Below are 15,146 nucleotides of genomic sequence, written 5' to 3' on the forward strand. Positions count from 1 at the left end.
ATATATACACATATATATATATACACATATATATATATACACATATATTTTTTTTATTTTATTTTAATATGCTGGCATGGCAGAAGTGACAAAAACACAAAAGAGCACCTACAGAGCCATAATTAAATGGGCCTAGATGTTTAAATCATATTCGAAAATTATCTCCAGCTGTTATTTGTATGTTAAAAAATCCGAAAACCTCAAGTCACATGCTTCAATTTAGTAGAACGAACGCTTTGGAAGCCGGAAGTAGTAGAGGGACAAGGGACCGGGTGGACCGAATGAGACGTGAAGTGTTAGTTGATTTTTTAATGCGAGTTATGCCTCGCCTTTCTCTTGGCATGGGAGCTGAATAACAAACACAACTTCTCTCCACATAGATGTTATATTTCGAACAACTGTGGTAATTTATATCAGAACAAGTTATGATAAACGGTTTAATAATGGTATCATACGTGTGAGTCAGCTCTTTAAGAAAGGACTACAATATAATAACTCAGAATTTCTTGCCAGATATGACATACCTGTAACCTCAAAAGATTTTTCTGTGTTTTTTAATGCTGTTTCCTCCTGATATGTGCCTGTTATGTATTGAATGGCCTCAGCCCTTGTCATTGTTGCCCCCTGACCAAACTCAGTTTCCATTAGGGAAAGTGTGTTTCTCTTTTAAAAAAGGAATAAAGTCCTAAATCAGGGTTTTGTTTCAGGGTGATCTAGTTTCTATCTCTTCAGTAAAACTTAACTGGATTAATTTTGTGATCAATGTGGCTTGGAAGAAGGCTTGGTCTTTACTGCAAAAGTACCTTACCAAATAAGGTAAAAGTGGTCTCCTTTAAGTTGATTCATAGGATTTATCCAGAGAAGCATTTTTTTGTAAAAATTGAAGGGACACATAGATATAAATTGTTCTTTCTGTGAATTATATCCTGAAACCTGTTCTCATTTATTCCAGTCTTGTGAAATTAAAAAAAAAAAAACAATTCTTGAAAGATGTTAATGACTACATAATAGACAAATCTTCACAGATTTTGTACTCTACCATAAGGATGTTATATTTGCTTGTTTCAAGCATCAAGAAAAAGATGCAAATGCATTTTTATCCATCCATTTTCTTCCGCTTATTCCTGTTAAGAGTCCTGTAAGCATCCTTCTTCATCCTCACCTCTGGTGACCACCAGTGGGTTCGAGGATTACCGCTGCGACTGGCCCCAGCAGCCTTACGGCCACAGCTCATAAAAGCTGCCTTGACAATGGCAGAGTGGAACATGACACATTTGGACTCAATGTCCTCCACCACCCCAGGGATGTGGTCAAAGCTCTTCCGGAAGTGGGAGTTGATCTCCCAACAAACCCTCACTACTCGTTTGGGCCTTCCGGGTCTGCGTGTCGTCTTCCCCTGCTACCTGATCCAACTCACCACCAGATGGTGATCAGTTGGCAGCTCAGCTCCTCTCTTCACCCGAGTGTCCAGAACATGCGGTCGCAGGTCAGATGATACGACTATAAAATCAATCATAGGCCTAGGATGTCCTGGTGCCACGTGCACCAGTGGGCATCCTTGTGTTCAAACATGGTGTTAGTTCTGGACAAACTGCAACTTGCGCAAAAGTCCAATAACTGCACATGACTCGGGTTCAGGTCGGGCCTGCCGTTCCTCCCAATCACGCCCTTCTAGGTCACGCTGTCATTGCCCACGTGAGCGTTGAAGTCTCCCAGTTGGACAATAAAGTCCCCAGTCGGGGCATCATCCATTACCACGGACTCCAAAAAGGGTGGGTACTCTGAACTGGTGTTTGGCGCATAAGCGCAGACCACAGTCAGGACCTGTTCCGTGACCCGAAGGTACAGGGAAGCAACCCTTTTGTCCACCGGGGTAAGCCCCAAAGTACAGGCAGAGAGCCTGGGGGCAATCAAGAATCCCATCCCGGCCCTCCGTCTCTCACCCAGAACAACTCCAGTGAAAGAGAGAGCCCAACCCCTCTCAAGGACTTGGGTTCCAGACCCGGAGCTATGTGTCAAGGTGAAGCCAACTATATCTAGCTGAAACGCTCAACCTCTTCCACCAGCTCTGGCTCCTTCCCCGCCAGAGAGGTGACATTCCATGTCCCAAAAGCCAACTTCCATGCCTGGGGTTCAGACAGTCGAGGCCCCCGCCTTGAACTGCCACCCAAGCCACAAAGTACCGGACCCTTCTGGTTCCTCCTACAGGCGGTGGGTCCATGGGAGGACGAGTTCATGTCTCCCCTTCGGGCTTGGCCCGGCCGGGCCCCATGAACCAAGGCCCGGCCCCTACCCCGGGCCTGGCTCCAGCACAGGGCCTGGTGCCCCTCCGGGCTGGGTACACAAACTCATTGCTGTTACTTCCATTAGGAGTCTGTTGAACCATTCTTTGTCTGGCCCTTCGCCTCGGGTGACCCTACCAGGGGCAAAATGCCCCTGACAGCATAGCTCCTAGGGTCACCAGGGCACTCAAACTCCTCCACCACGATAAGGTGACGGTTCCAGGAGGAATATTTTGTGCTACTATCCATACTATTATTTACCCCCATTACTTGTTTGTTTATTGATGTGTGTACTTTTCACTTTGAAATAAAACGAAAAAAGTTATGCTCTGTTTTATAGTTTTCACCTCTCTGTATAATTGAACCTGCATGAGGGAGAACTAACCCATTCTGCCTCAGAAAGAAAAACGTTGAAATAAAGTTTTATGTTTATATCACAAATTGTCCCATTTCACTCACCCTTCTTATGCAGGGCCCGCCACATTGTTATTATTATCCATCCATCCATTTTCCGTATCACTTATCCATTAAGAGTGATGGTGGTGGTGATGGTTGTGGGGGTTCTGGAGCCTAGCCCAAATGACACTGGGTGGGAGGCAAGGTACACACTGGACAGGTCGCCAGTCCATCGCAGGGCCAGGAGCAATTAGGGGCTCACTATCTTGCTCAAGGATGCTTTAATATGGTCAGTGGTGGAAGTGAGGATCAAAACAGAGACCCTTTGGCTGCTAGATGGCCAGTCTACCTTTTCTGCATGCCGCCCCTCTCTAATATTCTTCTTATTGTTGTTATTATCATACAAAATTTGTTTATAAACACTTTTCCAGAGCATTCAACATTCAGTCACATTTAGGGCCATCCCAACTCAAGTGGGGTGGATTGGGAAATCCATCAACCCTTAATCAGTGACTGTGCATGAAGCTGATTCCATCAATGTTGATATGGCAATCTAACGTCCAAAAAATATCATTATGAGGGCATTTGAAGACATTTCCAACTCGTGATGGTTCCAAAAAAGTGGTCTGACAGGGATCTGCGTTCAACACTTTATTTTACTTATGCAAGCCTTAAAAACACCTATAAAACTGGACGCTGAATGAAAAGTTAAAAAACAAGCTCTTACATCATCAAAAAACAACCATGTTAGGCTACTGGTGATAAAACAAATGACCATTTAGCCACATGCCAACCCACACACACTTCATGCACGGTTGAAAAGCTGTGTTGCTTCCCAGATCCTCATCTCCCCTGCTGATCATCTGTGTCTCCCTTATCTAACCTCTGATGCCAGTTACCTCCTATGCCCACCAGTGCCTAAGTGACGTCATGACCACCTTTTACTCACATACACAAATACATACACATGCACAAATCTAAATTGGCTACAACAAATGTCACATGCCCTCAGTGAAACAATTGATAAAGAATGAGGGACACCTTGTAACATTTCAGTTCCGTCTTGCTACCAGTGGCGTCATCAGGCCTATTTTAGGCAGGCTGAAAATAAAATAATCTAAATAATGTGATATTGTTTACTTTATTTTTTAAAATTTTATTTGCAAAACAGCAGCTACAAATTCCAATATAAAGTGGCCAGAATATGGCACAATAAAAAAAATTTACAATTGCATTTTTCACTTAAATATCAATATATCTCTTCACTCCGGTAAGGGAGCCGCTTCAGTGCATCGCTATCAAATCCATTCCACTTATTTATATAGAGAACGCCCACCTCACTCACAATTCAGTCCTCATTTTCCCTGAACCTCGCGTGTGTGTACCGGCGGGACAGAAATGGATTTTAGGAAGTTCTGCAGAAAAGTAAGTAGGGTATTCATCACTGTTGGTTGTAACAGTTAGCTCCTCCAGCTAACAGCAGAAAGTCGCAAGCTCTTCGCAAACCCAGCTTGCACACGACAGGTTCTCTGTGGACATGTGTGCTTTCCTATCAAAAGTGACATTCTGTCACGATTTGCAAAAACTGGCAGACCCAAAAGCAGACAAACACAATGAAAGTTCAAGGGTGTTTATTTAAACTAAAGCTGAAGATAGGAGGTGGCAGTGTAGACCAGGGGTGGACACGAGCAGGCGGGCAGGCGAGGCAGTTGGTGGTGCAGTCGCTGAGGGGAGGCAGAGAAAGAAGTCAAAAGTCACAAGAGGCAAAAAGTCACAGGGATAAAAAAAAAATTGGATTTCCAAAAAGAGCAGAGATTCTAGTAGCGTTACCACACACGGGAATTTGTGCAGCAATCTGGCATCGCAGGCAGGGCAGATCAAACACTTATAGGCTTCCAGTGACGAGCTGATGGCAGGCAGGTGAGGACGATGAGGGAACTGGAACCAGGTGCGCCTGCTGGAAGCCGGAGCCAAGCCACCGCCCAAAAACACACGCCCACTCACAAAACACAGACACTGACAGGGACTGTGACACATTCTAGCTCTCAAAGGAGGCTGCTGCTTCGCTAGCAGGGTTAGCTAGATGAAATGCACTTTGAAGCATCAGCTGTGTTTCCCACTTTACACATGGATGCACACAGGAGCTGAGCTTATTCACATATCATTATAATCATAAACAGTAATCACTCCACCATCGCCATTGATCTGTAGGAGTCAGGGCAGAGGAGCACAGGGCGAGGGGAGAGACCTCTACTGGAGAGATGAGTCTAAGGATTTTGCAGGATAGAGTCATTTGTGATGCAGTCTTGGAATTTTATGGAACTCAAATGAATGAAATATTTCAGTCAAGAAGCACCTCATAAGAGTTATATAAATTGAACTTTTATTTAGTAGATTAATGATTAGAAAGTGGAGAAACCAAGATAGCCAAATTAGCTTTACTCAAGTATTTTAAGGAGCACCTTAATATTAGTTTAATTCAAGTAATTAAGTTCTATTTTTCAGGGCAGATTACAACCATTTAGTCATATATGTGCCCAAAATGTTATCCATATAACTTCAAAAATATTTAGGAGTAAAAAAATCATTGTGTTGTGTGCGAAGTTTATAGCATTAGCCTCTATTTTGATCAGTTATTAATTCAATCAATTGTGTTTCATTGCATCTTGAAGCACCAGGCAGAAGAAGATGCTGAGGGAGAAAAAGATCAACAGGCAGGGTCAAGTCAGAGAGAGCAAAGAGGTCCAGAGATGGATAAAGATGCAGAGGAAGATCAAGTTGTTACAAAGAGAGGAGAGCAAACAGACCAAGAAAGGGAAAATGATGAAGCAGCTCCTGCAACTCACTCCACTTCATGGTTTGATTTAGGTGACAAAGACATAGGGCCCAGACAGGTAAAGCTGAAGAGCTACCCACAGGACAGTTTTGGTACAGTTACTGAGGAAGTAATAATTTCTGAGTCTTTATTAGTTGTTTGTGAAATTTTGTGATGATGGGCTATGTTTGCTCACGTTTGGTCATTTGCATCTCGTGGGGGCTAAGCCCCCATCCCTAAAACCTGGTAATGCCCCCGGTTAAGAATAAGTTAAAAGAGAAATAAAGGTGAAGAAATGAAAATTAATATAATATAAATAATGAAAATTTAAAAGGGGGATGAGGAATAAGAGGAAAGGAAAAAGGAAACAAGAACAGGAAAAGGGAATAGGAGAAAAGGAATAGGAAAAAAGGAATAAAACAAGACTTAAAGAGAAAGGAGCAGTAGAAAAGCATGCTATAGCAAAGTATGAATGAGTCAACATTGAAAATTTATGTTCATGTTCTCATAATGCTAAAATTTGATGTGTAATGTTTGTTTTGTGTTATAATAAACTAAGATTTGACTGCAGTGATACTGTGAGAATGTGGGTTGGAGAAATGTATGTGTGTGTGTGTGTGTGTGTGTGTGTCTTGCTGCTTTCTCCTACATAAGTATATGTATGTGTGTGGGTGTGTGTGAATGAGAGCGAAAGAGAGAAAGGGGGAGTTAAATTAATTTTACATGCACCTTCATATATAATAAAGATTGCAGCACCTTACACTATGTTATTGTGTTTGTTTGTGTTATGACTAAGGGTTAAAGTAATTGTATATTCACGCACGTTCAGCCCATGACATTAACTGGTGGTGTGGTGTCAGCTACATACGGTGTGTGTGGAGATAGCCGACACAAGCAAGCTAGTGGAGCCGAGGGCAGGCATGTTTCGTGGATGATGACACAGAGAAAACGAGGAGCGCGAGGAAAATGAGGTGGTCCTAATGGCGAAAAAAAAAGAGGTCCTCATTCATATGGAGCTATTTTGGGTTCAAACGAGACAAGGTCGTACGAGCCCAGGTACGGTGCAAAACATGGGGCGGTCGTGGCAACTACGAGGGGTTTCATTATAATTTATTTTATTGATTTTTTTCCTCACAGATACCTTTTAGTTAGAGGCTTGGAAATTGTTTGAATTTGCCAACAGTCAGGTTTGAGCCTTGTGCAATTGCAATATGCAATATGTTAAAAATAAAAGCATATGTTGGATACAAATAACTGTTCAATTTCTTTATTCAATGGGCATAGGCTATTAAATGTTTATGGTCTATGTTAGCTGTAAATATTTAAACAGAAAGATATGCTTTAATGTACTGTAGCTAATATGTACCCTTTAATATTTTTATAAAAAAATATATATAATATGCATTTATCGCAGGTCATATCATCATCGCAGAACAGTGAACAGTGTAATCGCACATCGCATGTTTTCCTGATATCGCCCAGCCCTAGTTCAGACCATTGCGGAGAATTCCACTAGTAAATTCAGGCCAACACAGTTCTGTATTTAAGGTGGGAGGAAATAGTCCTGCAGAGTGTGCAGTTCCTGATGAGGCCAGTGGGATTTTATACACAAATTCTTTCAGCAGACAACTGCATTTAAATATATGCGTATATACACTTGTTTATAGTAAACATACATATAATTTGCTTTTACTCTTGGGATTAAAGGAGTACATTCATTTGTTTAAATACAATTATTATATTGTAGGTTGTAGTTATCTAGTAAAAAGGCTTGGCAATGAACTGATCAGTTAATGTCTTCAAATTCACCCCTTGTTGTGGGAGAAGTTTATTGTTGTATTATTGTTTGCTTGATGCAACGTTTGTGGAGCATCCATTTCATTGCATGCTCAAATATTACAAGAATGTGGAACAATTGAATTTGGAGGAGTGTTTGAGTTGCCAACCAAAGCTCAGTTCAACTCAGTTCGGGTTGTATAATTTTGGGCTGAAAGGCGCAGCTATGAAAATAAATGGAAATGAGTATTTGGAAGATGAGTATGATATCGGGAAGAGTGTGCCACATGTGTCTTTGATGGTGTCTGAACCATATGAGCAGAAGCACCTTGGAGAAATGATGACGGAATCAGAGGAAGTTGTTTTTCTACCGATGGAGGAGAATCTTGTCATCTGGAGAAGTGAGAATTAGCAGTTCATCAATCAATTTGCAGTGCTAAGATGATCTCAGACTTTATGAGAAAGGAGATGCTGCAACAAGTTTCAGGATGCTTGTGGTCTCAACACAGTATTGGATTTGTGAAATCAGCCTAACCAGTGAAAATTGAAATTGAAGGGCTTTTATAAGCAGATGTTTTGAAGATAACTCCGAATACTCAGAGCAATATTTCTCTGTTGCCCCCGAACCAGAGACACCAGATCCGTTCCCAGTACCCCGGTGGACCCCCCAACCGAGACCGCATGGTCCACCAAGGGGACCAGCTGCCCAATGGCGAGCTCAGAACTCGTGGGGAGGATACAGGGGAGGAGCTCGAGGTGGAAGGGGCTGGGCGAGAGGTGGAGGAGGCCGTGGGAGACTGCCTCGGGGACAGCAGGCAGGAGGTGAGTGCTACATGTGTGGACAACTTGGACACTGGGCAAGAGAATGTCACATGCAGGGACCTGCACCACGTGGGCATGGCGGACCACCCAGAGGAATGAGGACCCCAGATCCTCAGGCTGCACCAGTCCAGGATGGACAATATCCCCTGATAGGAGGGGACGAGTGGGAGGAGCCCGGCACCTATCAACAACAGTGACACACCCCACAGAGAAACCCAGATGACATAGGTAAGATCCTGTGTTGTCTCTAAGGGTGTTGGATGACGACCTGTCATTTTTGGTCGACACGGGAGCCACACTCTCAACTCTAAACTCTGAACCACCACAAAAGACTATCTCCTCGAGAAACAGTGAACATCGTGGGCTTCTCTGGGGTTGGACAGAAACTGCCGGTCACAATACCACTGAAAACCCAATTAGGTAAACAGACTCTTTTGCATCCATTTGTTGTCTCTCCGGGTGTACCTGTTAACCTGTTGGGGCGAGATCTTCTCATCAAACTAGGAGCCTCCATCCTGTGCAGTCTGGATGGACTCACGGTGACTCTACCAGATGGAACATGCCTCCGATGTAATCCTAACACCCACGGAGCAGGGCAGTACCTTCTCAAGCCACTGGAGGACCAGCTGGTGGACATCTATTGGGGTATGTTACAGCCTGAAACCCCCCTATGTAATAGCCTCCTGTCTGCCTACCTGCAGTGGAAACCCTGGATCTCCCTACTCGAGCCCTACGTCCCTCTGCCCAACCCACCTCATGTTACCCTCTTCTACGACCGAATATGTAATGAGTGGTATCAGGAAGAATTTGAAGCACACCTGGAAGGTAAACAATGGCAAATCACATCACAAAATATTTATGCTGGTCCAGAGGGTGTAGCCGCAGCCACAATCCTCTCCGAGGAACAGATGGTATGGTATCGTGTGCAGGACGAAGCAGTTCCACACGTTTCCCTCGCATTACATCCTAACCATCAAGCTAAAGATCTTGGCCCGATGGTCAAAAAGCCACAGCAGCCACCGATTGGATAACGACTCAGATACCTGCTGTCTCGTTCTCACCCACCTGCAAAACCTACTGCATTAACCTAAAAGTAACAGACACAGTTGCACTACAACATGATCACGTTCCCAGAAACCACGGTAGGGAAAAGATGGACCACCCCTCAGTGGAAGAGATGCTAACTACCCTCCCTGAGGAATTATGGTCCCAAGGGCCCACGGATGTTGGGCTCACTGATTGTCAACCTGTTACATTTTCAGTGGTAGACAGCACTCCCTTATGGATCAGACAATATCCTCACAAACCAGAAGCAGAAGCAGGTATAGCTGACACTATTGCAGGTCTCATCAAATCCGGGGTATTAGAACCATCCACCTCCGCATGGAACACTTCCATCCTCCCGGTCAAAAAACAAGAGACAGGTAAATATCGCATGGCACATGATCTAAGAGCTATAAATGAAATTCTGACCACAGCCACCATTCCTGTGCCCAACCCCTATGTGGCACTCACTAATTTGGGACCGCACCAACCATGGTTCACATGCATTGATTTGGCTAACGCTTTTTTCTGCTTACCACTAGCAGATGAATGAGAGACATTTTCTCCTTTACCTACAGAGGACAACAGTGGCGATACACCAGGGTACCACAAGGATTTGCGATGTCACCAGGACTATTCAATCAGGTACTAAAACAAGCCCTGGATGGTTGTCCGCTTCCTCCGGACACCACTCTAATCCAGTATGTAGATGATCTTCTCATTGCAGCACCGACACCAGCAGCGTGCCTGGCCGCAACAAAGGCTGTCCTCATCCGATTGGCTGGACGTGGTTTTAAGGTCAGTAAAAACAAACTCCAAGCGGTCAGGACGCAAGTTACCTTTTTGGGCAGAGTATTCTCGCGAAAAGGAGCTGGCATGTCGCCTGCACATAGATCTACCATTCTGCATCACCCAAAGCCCATGACTGTAAAGGAAATGTTGTCGTTTCTCGGTCTGACTGGGTACAGTTGCAATTACATTCCTGAATATACGGGCACGACACAGGCTCTCCGTAACTTGATTAAAGAGCATGGCATGCGTAACCTCAATGCTAAACTAAATTGGACCAAAGACACCGAGTCAGTCTTCATACAACTCAAACAGAAACTAGCACAGGCCGCAGACCTGGCCCGACCCAACTACCAGTCTCCATTTTTTCTCGACGTTTCTGAAACAGAAGGAGTGATTAACGGTGTTCTGTTTAAGAAAAAAGGGGGAGAAAGGAGCATACTCATGTACATCAGCATAATGCTAGACTCGATGGAAAAACGACACCCAAAATGCACACAACATGCAGCAGGAGTAGCAAAACTGATTCAAAAAACAGGACACATAGTGATGGGACACCCACTAAGGGTACTCACGTCACATAGCATTATAGCATATGTCAACTCCCAGACATTCACCCTGACATTACTAAGGCAACAGAGACTCTGTAAAATACTGGAAGCACCAAACATCACATTCACCCATGAAGGAATCAACATGGCGGATTGGATGGGAACCGGACCACCGCATGAGTGTGAGCACGAAGCACAAAAGGATGAAAAGGTATGACCAGATCTGAAAGCTCAACCATTAACAGATGCTGAAGAGATGTTCACAGACGGATGTTGCTACAAAGATGAAAAAGGTGGACTGAAAGCAGGATACGCGGTGGTGAAGAAGGAAGGACCCAACTGGGTGACAATAGAGGCCCGGCAACTAGAAGGACAGCAATCCGCACAAAACGCAGAGGTAATGGCTCTCATTGCAGCTCTCAAACTAGGAGAAGGAAAACGAATAAACATCTATACGGACTCTGCCTATGCCGCCGGAGCAGCACATGTGGAACTGGGACAATGGAATAGAGCAGGATACCTCACGGCAGGTAACAAACCCATTAAACACGAGCGGGAAATGAGAGAATTAGCAGAAGCTCTGCAACTTCCCCAGGAGGTGGCTATCATAAAGTGCAAAGGTCATGACAATGCCATTACAGAAGTAGCAACAGGGAACCGAGAAGCAGATGTGGCAGCAAAAAGAGCGACAGGTTATCTGCCCCAACTACAAATGGTGAGTATGGAAGAAGAACTACAAATCTCTCCACAGGTCACGCTGATTGACATCAGCCAATGTCAAAAGGGGGCCTCACCACAGGAAAAGACAACATGGAAACAGAGAGGAGGACTTGAAACTGAGGGGCTCTGGCGAGGGCCTGATGGACGGCTAATACTGCCCCCTGGAATCAGAGAGCGGGCACTGGAAGAAGCACACGGAATCGGTCATGTGGGAGCGGCTCAGATGAGTCAAATTCTGAGAGAATGGTGGCATCCGTTTTTTATCAGACATAATAAAGAATTGGGTAAAAAGCTGTTCCATATGTTCCCTGTACAACTCTAAGCCAACCATTAAACCCGAGACAGGTATGTTTCCGTTGGAGACCAGGCCAGGCAGGGAGATTGTGATAGAATACACGGACATGGGGACGACGGTCAGAGGGTACAGGTATGTGTTAATGTGTGTGGATTCGTTTTCAGGGCGTGGCCAACAAAGAAGGAGGATAGCAAGTCAGTGGTGAAGTTTTTGATTAATCAATACATTCCTCGGCACGGGTTCCCACAGAAAATTAGATCAGATTTTTTGTTTTTCTTTCTTTTTACCTCCAACTTCCAAGACTACACAAGAATTACATGGGAAACATAAACTCAGACCTCATCAACTTTCCAAGACAACACAAGAATTACATGGAAGGGGCTTCCAAGACTACACAAGAATTACATGGAAGCGTTCCCAAGACTACACGGGAACTCACGGTTGCGACCACACAGGAATTACACAACTCGTGTAGAGATTGATTCATAACACCGTACTTACTCATTAAAAAATAGATGGAGTGTCTGCTGTCTGCCACCCGCTCCTGACCTCAGGCGGGATCCTGTCCTCCGTTTGTCGGAGCGGAACTTTCCCTGGGTCGTATAAGACTCCTGCCGGCAGTTGACCTTCAGTCCAGGTGCAGGCGTAAGTCACCAGAGCGTCCATCCCATCCTCGTCGCCTAATATGTAAGGGAAATTCTCCTTGTAGATCGTTGAGAGTTGCTAATTCTCTGAAGAATCACAGACTCGGTGTGATGAATCAAGTCTCTTTAATGCATGCAGCATGGAGAGAAGACTGCTGAGTGTTCTCTGCTGATCTGTACAATGACCCAACCTTTTATACCATTCAACAACAAAGGGGCAGATGATATCCACATCAAAGCAGTGACTATAGGGTACAGGAAATAATACCTGTTAAATATTTGCTTCTCAACTCCCCCCTTCATCCTGTTCGATTGCCTTTTTGTGCCTTGAGGTCAGGGTGGCCACAGGAACTCATAAAATACTTCCTGAGACTACTACCTCTGACCTGTGACCTCTCTATTCAGTCAATTCCTACAGAAGCCAGATAGTTCATATCATCCGGTACATGATTAGAGAGCAATGAATGACATGGTAGCTGATTTTGAAGCTGAGGTGCTGGATCCGCATACTTTGTCAGCCCAAATCCCACCAGATGCTACACATTTCACAGTGTTTGATTTGTGTGGTGCATTTTTTAATGTCCCACTTAGCTTAGAGAGTCAGGGTTTATTTTGGTTTACATACAAAATATGAGTACAAGAGATTTTGAAAGGATTTGGCAGGTATAGATCAGATGTTAAAAAGTACTGTTGTTCAGTATGTGGATGATATTATCATTTGTTCAGCAGATGAGGAAACCTGTCATGAGGGCTCAATTTAGTTATTACAGATGCTATCAGAAAAGGGACATAAGGCCTCTCAGAAGAAGGAAAAACAATGGGAGGTGCAGGACAGGCTCGATGAGCAACAGAGGAGCACCGTGCAACCTGGAGACAAGGTGCTCATGAAGGTGTTTAGAAGGAAATGGTATAACGAGTGCTGTGAAGCACCTTTTGAGGTTGTCTGCAGCACTGGAACTGTGATCCAGGTTAAAGGGTCCCCAGTGTGGTATCATTTGTAGCATTGTTTTAAAGTGCCAAGAGAAGAGGCATCACATTCACAGAGCCAAGAGGTTGAGGGCTCAAGAGGGCCTGAAGAAAATGTAAGAGAACATGCAAAAGGAGGACCGGGGATTGCCAATGTTGTTGATGAAGTTGATAATTTTGGGCTGATGCCAGAGATGACTCTGCACTTAACGGACAGGAAAGGAAATTTGGAAACATTGATTTCCAATATCCAGGACATGCTGGAGGGATTATATCACTCAGCTGGCCTGGGAACGCCTCGAGATTCCCCTGGAAGAGTGTGGCTGGGGAGAGGACAGTCTGGGCTTCCTTGCTGAGGCTGCTGCTCCCACGACCGGGACCAACTGAATGACGATGACGATGACGACGACGACGACAATCCCATTATTGTTTTGACTTTTGATTCTGATATTATTCTATCATTTTGGGGGTTTATCTATAAAAAGGTGAAATTAAAGGTGGGAAATGGAACGTGAAAGTTTTTATCTGCATTGTATAATTTGCATTGTAATCTAGAGTGATGTGTTAATTTGCATAATCTGCATTTGCTGATTTCATTTTCATCTGTTTTTTTTTTTTTTTTTTTGCAAAGATACTGGTTGTTTTCTCTCCTCCCAGAATGATGGAGGATGAAGGCTGCATCTGAATCAGGATAAATGGGAACTAATGATTATTCACAGCTGCTCTGAATCTTCACTGTACAATTTACCTGTCAAAAATGAGATCAAATACCTAGAAATTTGGAAAACTAAATGTTCAAATACTACTGAAAAAAGAATGTCCAAGATAATATTGATGAAATAAGAAAAACTTTTAATAATTTGTTGCAGAGATTTTTCTTTATATGGAAGAACATGTTAACTAAATTGTAATCATTATTTAGACTAGTCTACCAGCATACTCACTAGGAATATTAACTTAATTAATCAATTAAAATAAATGAAAATATTTTTTTTTAATTTCATTTGGAAAAGTAGGGGCTGCACGGTGGTGCAGTGGTGAGCACTGTGGCCTCACAGCAAGAAGGTTCCGGGTTCGAATCCCAGCTCGGGCGCGGGATCTTTCTGTGTGGAGTCTGCATTTTTCGGGTGAGAGGGGGGTACACCTGGACACCAGTTCATCACAGGGCCAACACATGTAGAGAGACGAACACATTTCCACTGAGTGAGTTTGTTTTAATTGTAAATACATAAACAGTTACAGCAACATACTCAGTTTTGTCTATTTGTCATAACCACTGAACAAAAAAATCACAGCTCTCATATTGTTTTCAACAATACAAATGAAAAGAAAAGGAGAAAAAATGAAAAAATCTGACTAAATACAAGGGGATTAGCACAGTCCAAATGTTGTTATAAAGTATATATAGCTTTCTTGCATGGGCATTATCTATTGAACACTGCTGAAATAAGGAAAGTTCATTTTCAAAAGCAGACGATGAGGGGGAGGATTTGGCAAATCGTCACTTATGTATAAATATTTAATTATATATTATTGCGTTATTCACTAAAAACTCAGTCTTTTATCTTTGAGGATTTCTTCAATATAAATAGTTTAGGAGGATGAGAAATCTATGTTGATGGATTTGTAAGATAGCAGAGAGATTTCCATAGAATTAGAATTGTCTCAAAAACCAGTTGCTCCGTCATTTCTACTTTCATTTTACTAATATAACAATTCTCTACCCTAAATTTGAATCTGTTTCTTATGAATGCATTCAAGGCATAAAATATCATTTATTGTCTTGAAATGTATTTCCTAATACTGAAAGAGAATTGGAAACTTGAAAAAATTGTTCTTATTGTTGATATTTCAGATTTGTTAGTTTTTGAGAATAAGTGTGCTCCTAGTTATGCATGAATGTAGGGTGTTAATTAAGTTCACACTTAACACTCACTTAACAGAATACGCGGTAGAAAATGGATTGATGGATGGAACGTTTCATGAATAGCAAGACACTTCCTGAAATCCTATATAGGAAGACGGTCCAGGAGGTCGGCTTCAGCA

Source organism: Aulostomus chinensis, chromosome 18, assembly GCF_037954235.1.
Source record: "Aulostomus chinensis isolate RoL2024-O1b breed Wild chromosome 18, RoL_Achi_v1.0, whole genome shotgun sequence".
Taxonomy (NCBI): domain Eukaryota; kingdom Metazoa; phylum Chordata; class Actinopteri; order Syngnathiformes; family Aulostomidae; genus Aulostomus; species Aulostomus chinensis.